The sequence below is a fragment of the Papio anubis genome, chromosome 1 (assembly GCF_008728515.1).
Source record: "Papio anubis isolate 15944 chromosome 1, Panubis1.0, whole genome shotgun sequence".
In the NCBI taxonomy this organism is placed as follows: domain Eukaryota; kingdom Metazoa; phylum Chordata; class Mammalia; order Primates; family Cercopithecidae; genus Papio; species Papio anubis.
This window is the reverse complement of record NC_044976.1, coordinates 54,780,724-54,793,806: the sequence shown is the minus strand read 5'-3', so window position 1 is coordinate 54,793,806 and position 13,083 is coordinate 54,780,724.

Sequence of the window (13,083 nt, the reverse complement as noted above, 5' to 3'; positions counted from 1 at the left end):
TTCACAAGGTATATCAGTTTTCTTTACAAACCATTCAACGTTCTCTGCAGTGCACCTCTGGCCATTGCTCTCTTGTTTCCTCTTCTGCCACTTCCCCACGTGAACCTTGCCCCACAGGCATGTTCAACTGCTTGTACTTTCCCTGAAGAAGGCTGCATGCTTCAGCATCTGCTGTTCTGTCTGCTCTCGTGGTGGCTTTCTGCACCTTGTCAGCTAGATCTGTTGCTAGTCATCCTCCAAATCTCAGTGGACTGGAGTTTCCTCTGGGAAGCTTTCCCTGCTCTCCAGGACGGAATTCACAACTCTGTCCTCTAGGCCTTTGCTTATGCCACTCTAGTACCCTGAAATGCTCTCCTTCTGGTTATCATCAACTTCTCTTTCAAAACCCATCTCCAGAATTATCCCAGGTAGGAAGTTTTTGCTGACTCGTCTGAGAGAACCAGTCATGATTTCCTTGATGTTCCCACTCAATAGACTTCCCTTATTCCACATGTGACATGGAGCTCTGAGCTCCTTGAAGGCAGATGCTATGATTCTGTCTCCAAATCCTCAGCCCTTAGTACATGTTTGGGAAATGAATGGATGGATGCATTTATCACATCACATTGTAATTAGCCTGCCTGTGTAACCTTGTATACCACTGTGTAACGTGAGCCCCTGAGGGCAGGGATTTGTTCCTCTAATTTCTTCTATCTTTTCTTTTTCTGTGTTTTCTCTCTCCAGCACTGCTATCCACCCAGACTAACTAAAAGGCAATGTTTGTTAGATGGGTGAGTCAAGGCTCAGGCAACTCATCCGGCTGCATTTGTGTTATTTTTAAACCTTACACTAAATGAAGTGACCCAATTAAGAGTCCATGCTGAATTCAAAAGAACACCTTACAAGAAGCCCTATGCTCTGACCTTCATACCTTTATATCCAGAATCTTTACTGTGGCCTTGGTCAGTCACTTACTCACTTTGAATCTGTTTTCTTGGAATGACTTGTCAGCTAGACTAATAATTTCTAACACAGGGGGTGGTTTTGAAGATGAAACAAGACAGTATACACAAAATGCTTGGTACTTGAAGGTGCTCAATGTTCATTTCCTTTTACTTGGTTAATGTCATAATAGGGCTTCTATTCGATTAGTTCCTTAAAAGCAAAATTCTGTAGGTCTTTGAGAATTATAGACACAGTCTGGGTTATGTCCCCCAGTCAGCTGAATGTTAAATGGTGCCCTTGAAACCTGACACTAGACTTTGCCAGGAAGATATTAATCTACTCCCAACTCATGCTATTTTGGGATTTGATGGCTTTGGAAAGAAGATAACAGCTGACTTTTATGCAGATAGAGGATAGCTGTGTTCTGAAAGAAGGTGCCAAAACCTCAACTAATGCCACTTGGAAAGAACTCCACACACTCTGAAGTTGGGCATTCAAAGGCTATTATTTGTATGCCAACATAAAAGTATATTCAGGAAGTTGCAAAAAAAAAAAATCAAATCTAGTAGTAGTGGACTCCAAGAGAACTGGAAAATTCTTTAGCCCTGCTGCTTGTATGTGTTCAGCTGCCATGAAGATGGAAATAAGGGTATATTTGTTAGAGTAGTCTAGGTTATGTTGTAGTTACAAATAATTTCAAATTTCCAGCGACTTGAAATAGCAAACATTTTATTTTATTTATGCTTCATGTTGCTTATGTGCAAGCAGGGTTCTGCTCCATGTTGTTCTCACTTAGGAGTTGAGGCTGACAGAGGCTCCACCAGATGTAAAGCCCTATTCATTGTGGCTGGGCATATAGGCCATGGTGAAGCACACACTGAGTCTTACAACTTCTGCTTGATGGTGACATCTATCCTATTAACACAGGTTTCATTGTCCAAGCCGGTCCAGGGTGATGTCTTGATTCCTCATTTTGATGATGGGGTAAAGATGGTATAATCCACCAAAAAAGATATGCTCAGTTTGGGACATGTTGTATTTGCTCTGCCTAAAGACAAACAGGAGCAGATATCAAATAGGCAGTTGAATATATGGATGTGGAGCTTAGGTGAAAGATAAGAGCTTGAGATAAACATTTGGTGGTCATCAGCTCAGAAGTAGTAGACGGAGCTAAGGGAGAATGGAGAGAGGAAAAAATAAATAAGAAAAGTATGACAGTGTCATGTATTGGTAAGGAGGTCAATAATGCAATGATGATGAAGTACAAATTGATACAACTGTTTTGAAAAACAATTTTCAATTAACTATTAGAGATGTGCAAACCCTCTCACCCAGCAATACCAGTTCTGGATATATAGCCTAGAAAATTTCAGAGAAAATATAGAAAAGACATTTATAGGAGGAAAAAAAAAAAAAAGGAAAAAAAAAATTGGAAACAACCCAAATATTCATCAACAATAGAAAAGCTAAAGAAATGTGAAGTTTTCATACAGCAACAAAGAATTGTAAGGCAGAGTTGCAGAAACAACATGGATGAACCTTACCAACATAATGTTAAGTGGAAAAATAAAGTTGCAGAAGAGAATATCCAGGATGATTCTTTTTATATAAAGTTCAAAGCTTGCAAAACTAAACACGTGGTAAAACTTACAAGTGAGGAACTGATAAACACAAAAATCACGATAGTGGTTGTCTCTGTTGGGAAAGAGTTGGGGATAGGATCCCAAAAGTACACAGGAGGTTTCAAAGACGAGTGTAATATTCTATTTCTTCAAAAGGGTGGTAGGAACAGGGGCGTAAGTTGTACATGTTTCCTTTATATCCTACGTGTATTTCATAAATGCTATTTTGCTTCTACTTAATACTTGTTACTACTTTATTTTTTAAAGTAGCAATTTAAAATGTAAAAACAAGCAGACAAAAACCAAAATAAACGAGGATTAAACCCTCAGGCATAATACATTTTAAATGGTAACCAGAGGACAAGGAACCTTTAAAGGGGACTCACCCAATGGGCAGAGAGACAGCCAAGAGGGAAGAATGTCTTGGAAATTAGAAGAAAGGTAATCATCATGGCCATCATGGATGAAGCATCTTCTGTGTGTTAGACACTTGGCTAAGCACATTATAAATATATTTCACTTAATCTTTCAACAATCCTATGATATAGATATTATTATGTTCTCTTAACATATGAGGAAAATGAGAAACAAGAAAGTAATGAGTCCAAGGTCTTATATCTGTTTAAGTGTCAAACTTGCATTGGAACAGGGTCACTGACTAAAAGTCTATACTGTTAACCACAATGTTATGTCCGAGGGAATGAGGATTTTGAGGAGGAAGGGGTCAGAAACATCAAATGTTGCAGAGAAACCAAAATAAAGTGGAGCAGAAATGCTTCCACTGGATTTGAAAGTGAGGAGATTATTGGTTTCTGTCCACAGGGTCAGCAGTGATCATGGAGTGGTGTTAGTGAAGTTCAAATTGTATTAGATCAAAGCATGAATTGAAAGCGAGAAAGTAAAAATAAATCATATCGAATATTCCTCAAAGGAGAAAAATTGCCCTAAGCAAAGGTCATCTTCAGTTGATGATACTAAGAATTTGAGTAAGAAGGAAACTTATAAGAGGTTTGCAGAATCAGGGACCTGATTTGAGTCAGGAAAGCGAGGGATGGGAATATGTGAGCAAGAGGGCCAGAGAGTAAAAGACCAGGGTAGATAGAGTGTTTTCACTTGCAACCCTGATGAGGTAACAAGACATGAACTTAACCTGCTCATAAACAATAAACAACAGGATAAATTAGGTGAAGGAACTGATTTCCAACATTGGACAATAGGTAGCGCAGGGCTACGATCCTTAAAAAGAAGTAAACAAATAAGGTGAGCCCTAAAGCAGCTCCAGCTTTCTGCCTGCAGGTAACTTCTAAACTGTGAACTTAGGGAGAACCTGAAAGGAGCCTGGAGACCCCACTTGAGGGCCATGTAAGAGATGAGGAAATTGACGTATTCCAAGTTTCCATGGCAGAGCTATAGAAAGAATGGATCAAGGTAAAAAAGGGATCCCCAGAAATCTGCATAGGGTCCTCTTAAATCTTTGCAGAGTAAAAACTCACATTTGTATAGAGTGAGGTGGCACAAAGTCAGACAAAGAATGACCAGGAGTTGTAATCAGAACAATTCCCAGAGGTCACAGAAGGCAGAGGAACATTCAAGCTTCCTCCAGTCAAATTGCAAAAGCCTTGGTGATCATCTGGGACATTCAGTGAAAACTCCAGAGAAATCATACCATAGTCAAAGGCTGAACAACCTCTGCAATAAAGCCTGTTCTGGAACTGCATCAGAAAATCTTACAAACAGGTCTCTAAGGAATCAAACTGATCCACAAATAATTTAACTGCTTGTCAAAATAAATCACAACACTCTTTCAAGGAAAACAGAAAACTCCAGAACCTCATTGACATAATAGTCAAAATGTCTAGAATCTAGTAAAATATTTACAAGACGTAACAAGAAAGAAGAAAATATGACTTTCAGCTGGCAGAAAAAAAAATCAAACAAATGAACCCTAATCCATTAGTAGAAACAGACCCAGAAATAACAGAGACAATTATGAGCTATTAGAGAAGGACGTTAAAATCGCTATTATAAGGGCCAGGCACAGTGGCTCATGCCTGTAATCCCAGCTCTTTGGGAGGCTGAGGCTGGCGGATCACCTGAGGTCAGCAGATCGCCAGAGGTCAGGAGTTCAAGACCAGCTTGGCCAATGTGGCCAAACCCCCATTTCTACTGAAAACACAAAAATTAGCCGGGTGTGGTGGCGGGCACCTGTGTTCCCAGCTACTTGGGAGGCTGAGGCATGAGAATCTCTTGAACCTGGAAGGCAGAGTTTCAGTGAGCCAAGATCGTGCCACTGCACTCCAGCCTGGGTGACAAAATGAGACCTGCTCTCGATAAAAAAAGCTATTGTATCTATGTACAGGTATTAAAAGGCAAACATGAAGTTAAGTAGAGAAAGAGAAGATATAAAATAAGACCCAAATGAAATTTCTAAAAGTTACAAAAAAAAATCCCAACATCTAAAATGTAAATTTCAGTTAACAAGATTAATAGCAGATTAAATATTCGACAAAAAATATGTGAACTTAGAAAGAAGTGAACTTGAAGACATAGCAATAGAATCTAAGTTGAAACAGAGAGAGAGAGAGAAAAATTCTCTGAGGAACAAAAACCAGAGTGTTAACAAATTGTGGAATAATATCAAGTAGGCTAATAAATATGTAATTGTAGTACTGGAAAATAAAAGGTGGGGGGAAGGACAAAAAACATGATGAATAATGGTCAACATTTTCCAAATTTGATGAAAACTCTAAATGTTCAAGTTCAAGAACATCAAAGAACCCCAGCGCATGAGCACACACACACATACACACACAATCACACCAAGATATATAATAATCAAATTGCTCAAATAGCACTCAAATAACACGGAGATAAAAAAATCTTAAAAGCACTGACATGAAAGGGATTCTATGCACGTAGGAACAAAGAATGGCAGCATACTTCTTTTCAACACCAAAATATAGTGCTATGTATTTTTAAGTGTTAAACAACATTTTTTAAGTGCTAAAAGAGAAAAAGTAGTAAACCTAGAATTCCATGTTGAAAGTGAAAATATATTTCTTTTTTTTTGTTTTTTGAAAGAGAGTCTCACTCTGTCACCCAGGCTGGCGTGCTGTGGCGCAGTCTCGGCTCACTGTAACCTCTGTCTCCTGGGTTCTAGTGATTCTCCTGCTTCAGCCTCTTGAGTAGCTGGTATTATAGGCGTATGCCACCATGCCTGGCTAATTTTTGTATTTTAGTAGGGACAGGATTTCACCAGGTTGGCCAGGCCGGTCTCGAACTCCTGACTTCAAGTGATCTGCTTGCCTCGGCCTCCCCAAAGTGCTGGGATTAAAGGCTTGACCCACCCTGCCCCTCCCTGAAAATATCTTTCAAAAATCAAGGTAAAATTTTAAAAGTTTTCAAAAACCAAAAGCTGAGAAAATTTATTAGCAGTAGACCTGCACTAAAAAAGTCCAAGGAAGTTCTTCAGGGGAAAAAGTATCAGGTTGGGGGTAACATAGATCTACACAATGAAATGAAGGATACCAGAAATAGTAAATATATAGATATATATTAAATACATTTTTTTCTTATTTTAAAAATAGGGAAATTGAATGTGAAAAACAACATGCATGACAATAGTATCATAATGGGCTAAGGGTGGGGGATGAAACTAAAGGTTTAAATGGTCTTTACATTATATACTAGGTGGTATATTACTTGTATGTAGACTATACTATGTTCAAGAAGCATACTGGAAACCCTAGTTAAAATATTGAAAGTTAAAGAGGTTTAGCAAAGAAGCTAATATTGAATATAAAATAGAATAAAAATCCCCAAATTATTCAAGGAAACCAGGAAAATAGGGAAAAATAGACACAGAAACAGAGAAGAAAAGTAGAAAATAAATAGCAAGACGGTAGATTTAAACCCAATGATATCAATATATGTAAATAGTATAAATGCTACAGTTAAGAGGCAGGGATTGCCATACTGGATAAAAAAACAAGACACAACTATATGCTATTCACAGAAATCCGCTTAAATATCCAGACACAGATACTTAAAGAGTAGATGAAGATATACCATGCAAACACTAAGCATAAGTAAGCTGGAGTGGCTATTTAATGTAACATGAAGACGACTCCAAAACCAATACTATTCCTGGAGGAAAGAGGCATGTTATGGACTACATGTTTGTGTCTGCCCCAAATTCATATGTTGAAAACTAATCCCCATGTAATGGTATTTGGAGGTGAGGCCTTTAGGAAATAATTAGGTCATGACAGTGGGACCCTCATGATCAGTGCCCTTATAAGAAGAGCCTGGAGAGCTAGCTCCATCTCCTTTTACCATATTAGTATACAGTGGAAAGTCGGCAGCTTGTTACTTGAAAGAGAGCCTTCACAGAACCTGCTGTGCTGGCACTCTGACCTCAGATTTTTAGCCTTCAGAAGGGAGAGAATTAAGTTTCTTTTCTTTATAAGCCACTCAGTCTAGAGCCCTTTGTTGTAGCAGCTTGAACTGACTAAGACAGGGAATATACGAAAAATTTGCAGCTATGTAAAAGTGTAAGACAACGCTTTCCAACCAAGATTGGGAATGAACAGTGAATACCCAGTCTTACCACTTCTATTCAGCCTTGGATTGGAGTTCCTGTACAGTGCAATAACATAAGGAAAAGAAGAGAAATAAGAGGCATACAGATTGTATAGTAAAAGGTAAAGTGAGCCGGGCGCGGTGGCTCAAGCCTGTAATCCCAGCACTTTGGGAGGCCGAGACGGGTGGATCACGAGGTCAGGAGATCGAGACCATCCTGGCTAACATGGTGAAACCCCGTCTCCACTAAAAAATACAAAAAAAAAAAAAAAAAAACTAGCCGGGCGAAGTGGCGGGCGCCTGTAGTCCCAGCTACTCGGGAGGCTGAGGCGGGAGAATGGCGTGAACCTGGGAGGCGGAGCTTGCAGTGAGCTGAGATCCGGCCACGGCACTCCAGCCTGGGCGACAGAGCAAGACTCCGTCTCAAAAAAAGAAAAAAAAAAAAAAAAAAAGGTAAAGTGTCTTTATTCATACAGTATGTGATTGTCTATGTAGAAAATCATAAATAATTTACAGAACTAAAAGGTAAATGTATCAAGAATAACAGATCAATATAAAAAAGTTATGTATTTCTATATGCTAGCAATGAGTTACTGGAAACAGATTATTAAAAAGGAAATCCATTCACAACTGCATTCAGAAAAGATGAAATACTTATGGAGAAATTTCGCAAAATATGCAGACCTGGACAATAAAAAAAATAAGATATTACTGAGAAAAATTAAAGAAGACATAAATAAATAGGGACTTACATCAAGTTTATGGAATGGAAAATCCAATATTGTTAAGATATTTATTTTTCCCCAAATTGATCTATGGATTTAGCATGATCAATCACCCTAGCAGGCTTTTTATCAAGATTGACAAGCTGATTTTAAGGTACCTATAGAAATGCAAAGGACCTAGAATAGACTCATATTTTTTAAAAAGGTGAGCAAAGCTGGAACATGTTACTCAATTACATATACATTTTTTCTAGATTCACGGGGTACATATGCAGGTTTGTACATGGGCATATTGTGTGATGCTGAGATTAGTAGTAAACATGGTACCTGATAGGTAGTTTTTCAACCCTTGCCCTCCTCCTTTTCTCCCCCTTTTTGGAATCCCCCATAGTTAGCGTTCACCTATTTGTGTCCGTGTATACCCAATGTTTAGCTCCTACTTGTAAGTGAGAACATGTGGTATTTAGTTTTCTGTTTCTTCATTAATTTGCTTAGGATAATGACCTCCAGCTCCATTCACATTGCTGCAAAAGACATGATTTTATTCTTTTTTTATGGCTGCATAATATTTCACAGTGTATATGTACCACATTTAAAAAAATTCAAATCACTGTTGATGAATACCTGGGTTGATTTCATGTCTTTACTATTGTGAATAGTGTTGCCTGTAATAAACATATGAAAGGAGGCACCTTTTTGGTAGACAATTTATTTTCCTTTGTGTATATACCCAATAATGGGATTACTGGGTTGAATGGTAGTTCTATTTTTTTTTTTTTTTCCCCCGAGACTGAGTCTCACGCTGTCGTCCAGGCTTTAGTGCAGTGGTGTGATCTCAGCTCACTGCAAGCTCCGCCTCCACGCCTTTCTCCTGCCTCAGCCTTCCAAGTAGCTGGGACTACAGGCGCCCGCCACCACGCCCGGCTAATTTTTTGTATTTTTAATAGAGACAGGGTTTCACCGTGTTAGCCCGGATGGTCTCAATCTCCTGACCTCGTGATCCTCCCGCCTCGGCCTTCCAAAGTGCTGGGATTACAGGCGTAAACCACTGCGCCCAGCCGGTAGTAGTTCTATTTTTAGTTCCTTGAGAAATCTCGAAACTGCCTTCCACAGCGGCTGAACTAATTTGCATTCCCACCAAGAGTGTATAAACTTTTCCTTTCCTCTTCAACCTCACCAACATATGTTACTTTTGGCTTTTTAATAATAGCCATTCTGTCTGGTGTGAGATGGTATCTCATTGTGGTTTTAATTTGCATCTTTCTGATGATTAGTTATGTTGAACATTTTTTCATGTGTTTTCTGGCCACTTGTATGTCTTCTTTTGAGAAGTGTCTGTTCACTTTGCCCCCTTTTTAATGGTGTTATTTGTTTTTTTCTTGTTGATTTGTTTAAGTTCCCTATAGATTCCGGATAGTAGACCTTTGTCAGATGCATAGTTTGCGAATATTTTCTCCCATTCTGTAGGCTGTCTGTTTACTCTGTTGATAGTTTCTTTGGCCGTGCAGAAGCTCTCTCATTTAATTAGATCCCAGTTGTGAATTTTTGTTTTTGTTGCAATTGATTTTGAGGACTTAGTCATGAATTTCTTGGCCTAGGCCAATCTCTAGAAGAGTATCTCCTATGTTTTCCTCTAGGATTTTTATAATTTGAAGTCTTACATTTAAGCCTTTAATCCAGCTTGATTTAATTTTTGTATATGGTAAGAGGTGGGGTTGGGGGGGTCCAGTTTAATTCTTCTGTATATTGTTAGCCATTTTTCCCAGCACTATTTATTTAATGGGATATCCTTTCCCTACTGTTTATTTTTGTTGACTTTGCTGAAGATCAGTTGATTGTAAGTGTGCAGCTTTATTTCAGGAGTCTATGCTGTTCCATTGGTCTATGTGTCTTTTTTTTTTTTTTTTTTTTTTTTTTTTTTACCAGTACCATGCTGTTTTGGTTACTGTAGTCTTGTAGTACAGTTTGAGTCAGATAATGTGATGCTTGTGGTTTTATTATTTTTGCTTAGGATTGATTTAGCTATTCAGGCTATTTTTTGATTCCATATACATTTTAGAATAGTTTTCTTCTAGTTCTGTGAAAAATGATGAAAATTTGATAAAATAGCATAAATCTGTAGATTGCTTTGGGCAGTATAAACATCTTAATGATATTAATTCCTCCAATCCATGAGCATGGAATGCTTTTTTATTTGTTTGTGTCATCTATGATTTCTTTAAGCAGGGTCTTTTAGTTCCCCTTTTAGAGATCTTTCACCTCCTTGGTTAGATATATTACTAAATATTTTATTTTACCTTTGTGTGACTATTGCTAATGGCATTGTGGTTTTGATTTGACTCTTAGCTTGAATGTTATTGGTGTATAGAAATGCTACCAATTTTTGCATATTAATTTTGTATCCCAAGTATTTGGTGAAGTTGTTTATCAGGTGTAGGAGTCTTGGCAGAATCTTTAGGGTTTTCTAGGTATATAATCATATTGTTAATGAAAAGATAATTTGATGTCCTCTTTTCCTATTTGGATGTCTTTTATTTCTTTCTCTTGCCTGATTCCTCTAGCTAGGACTTCCAGTACTATGTTGAATAGGAGTGCTGAAACTAGACATCCTTGTCTTGCTCCAGTTCTTAGGGGGAATGCGTCCAACTTTTGCCAATTTAGTATGATGTTGGCTGTGGGTTTGTCATAGATGGCTTTCATTATTTTGAGCTATGTTCCTTTGATGCCTAGTTTACTGAGGGTATTTTTTTTTTTATCATAAAGGGATGTTGTATTTTATCAAATGCTTTTCTTCTGTACCAGTGGAGATTATCATATATATGGCTTTTGTTATTAATTATTTCTAAGTGGTAAATGTGATTTTTAAGTGGTAAATCACATGTATGTTGAACGACCCTTGCATCCCAGAAATAAAGCCCACTTGATCATGGTGAATCAACATTTTTATGTGCTTCTGGATTTCATTTGCCAGTATTTTGTTGAGGATTTTTGCATCTATCTTCATGAGGGATATTGGCCTGTAGTTTTCTTTTGCTGTGTCTTTGCCAGGTTTTGGTATCAGTATGATACTGGTTTTGTAGAATGAATTAGGGAGGAGCCCTTCCTCCTTGATTTATTGGAATAGTTTCAGTAGAATTGATATGAGCTCTTCTTTATATGTCTGATAGAATTCAGCTGTGAATACATCTGGTCCAGGGTTTTTTTGGACAGTAGCAATTTTTTTTTTTTTAAATTATGGTGAAGACTCAATTTCATTACTCATTATTGGTATGCTCATGATTTCTGTTTCTTCCTATTTTAAACTGGGGAGATCCTTTGTTTCCAGGAACTTATCCATTTTCTCTAGATTTTCTCCTTTGTATGCATCGAAATGTTCATACTAGTCTCTTTCAAAAACCCAACTTTTCATTTTATTGATTCTTTGTAAAGTATTTGGGGTCTCAATTTCATTTAGTTCTGCTCTGATTTTAGTTGTTTCTTCTGCTAGCTTTGGGATTAGTTTGCTCTTATTTTTCTAGTTCCTTTAGGTATGAAGTTAAGTTGTTAATTTGAAATCTTTCTATCTTCTTGATGTATATGTTTAGCAATATAAACTCTCCTCTTAACATTGCTTTTTCTACATCCCAGCGGTTTTGATAAATGGTGTCTCTGTTTTTGTTTGCTTCAAATGAGTTTTTTATTTCTGCCTTAATTTTATTGTTTTACCCAAAAGCCATTCAGGAGAAGTTGTTCAGTTTCCATGTATTTTTGTGGGTTTGAGGGTTCCCCTTGGTATTGATTTCTATTTTTACTCCACCATGGTCCAAGAAATACTTGGTATTTTAAAAAATTTATTGAAACTTGCTTTATGGCCAAACATGTGGCCAGTGTTGGAATGTGTTCTATGTGTAGATAAGAAGAACGTATATTCTGTGGTTGTTTGGTGGAATATTCTGTATTCTAGTAGGTCTAATTGGTCAAGCATCAAATTTAAGTCTAGAATTTGTTTTTTAGTTTTCTGCCTTGATGATCCAATATTGTCAGTGGGGTGTTGAAGCTCCCTACTCTTATTATGTGACTGCCAAAGTCTTTTCTTAGGTCTAGAAGTAATTGTTTTATACATATGGGTGCTTTAATGTTGTGTGTTTATATATTAAGGATAGGTAAGTCTTCTTGTTGAATTAAACCCTTTGTTATTATTTAATAACAAAAAATAAAATTCTTTGTCTTTTTTATTGTTGTTCATTTAAAGTTCATTTTATCTGATACAAGAAGAGTGACCCCTGCTTTATTTTTGTTTTCCATTTGTATGATAGATCTTTCTCCATCCCTTTACTTTGAGCTCATAGGTGTTGTTATGTGTGAGATGGGTCTCTTGAAGACAGAAGAAGAATGGATCTTGTTTTTTTTTTTTTTTTTGTTTTTTAAAGCTGATAGTCCACTCTGTGTCTTTTAAGTGGAATGTTTAGGCCATTTATGTTGAAGTTTAATATTGTTATGTGAGGTTTTGTGTTGTTTTTAGCTAGTTGCTTTGTAGTCTTGATTCTGTAGTTGCTTTATAGGATCTGTGGGTTGTACACTTGCATATGCTTTTATGGTAGAAAGTATTGTTCTTTTGTTTCCATGTTTATAACTCCCTTAAGCATCTCTTGTAGGGCCAGTCTGATGGTGATGAATTCCCTTAGTGATTGCTTGTCTGAGAAACACTGTTTTTCCTTAGTTTATGAAGCTTAGTTTGGTGAGATATGAAATTCTTGGCTGCCATCTCTTTTCTTTAAGAAAGCTAAAATGGGCCCTCAATTCCTTCTGGCTCGTAAGGTCTCCGGTGAGAAGTCTGCTGTTAGTTTGATGGGTTTCTTTTTATAGGTAATGTGATGCTTTTTTTCTAGCTGCCTTTAAGATTTCTTCTTTCATATTGTCCTTGGATAGTCTGATAACTATGTACCCTCGGGATGGTCATACTGTATAGTATCTCATAGGAGTTCTTCAGATTTCTTGTATCTGCATGTCAACCTCTTTAGCAAGGTAGGAGAAATTTTCCTGAATTATGTCTTTGAATATGTCTTCCAAGTTACTTACTTTCTTTTATTCTCTCTCAAGCATGCCAATAAGTCACAGCTTTGGTCACTTCACATAATCCTGTATTTCTTGAGGGCTTTGTTCATTTTAAAAAATTATTATTATTATTATTTCTGATTGGGTTGATTTGAAGGACAGGCCTTTGAGCTCTGAAATTCTGCTTGCTTTAGTCT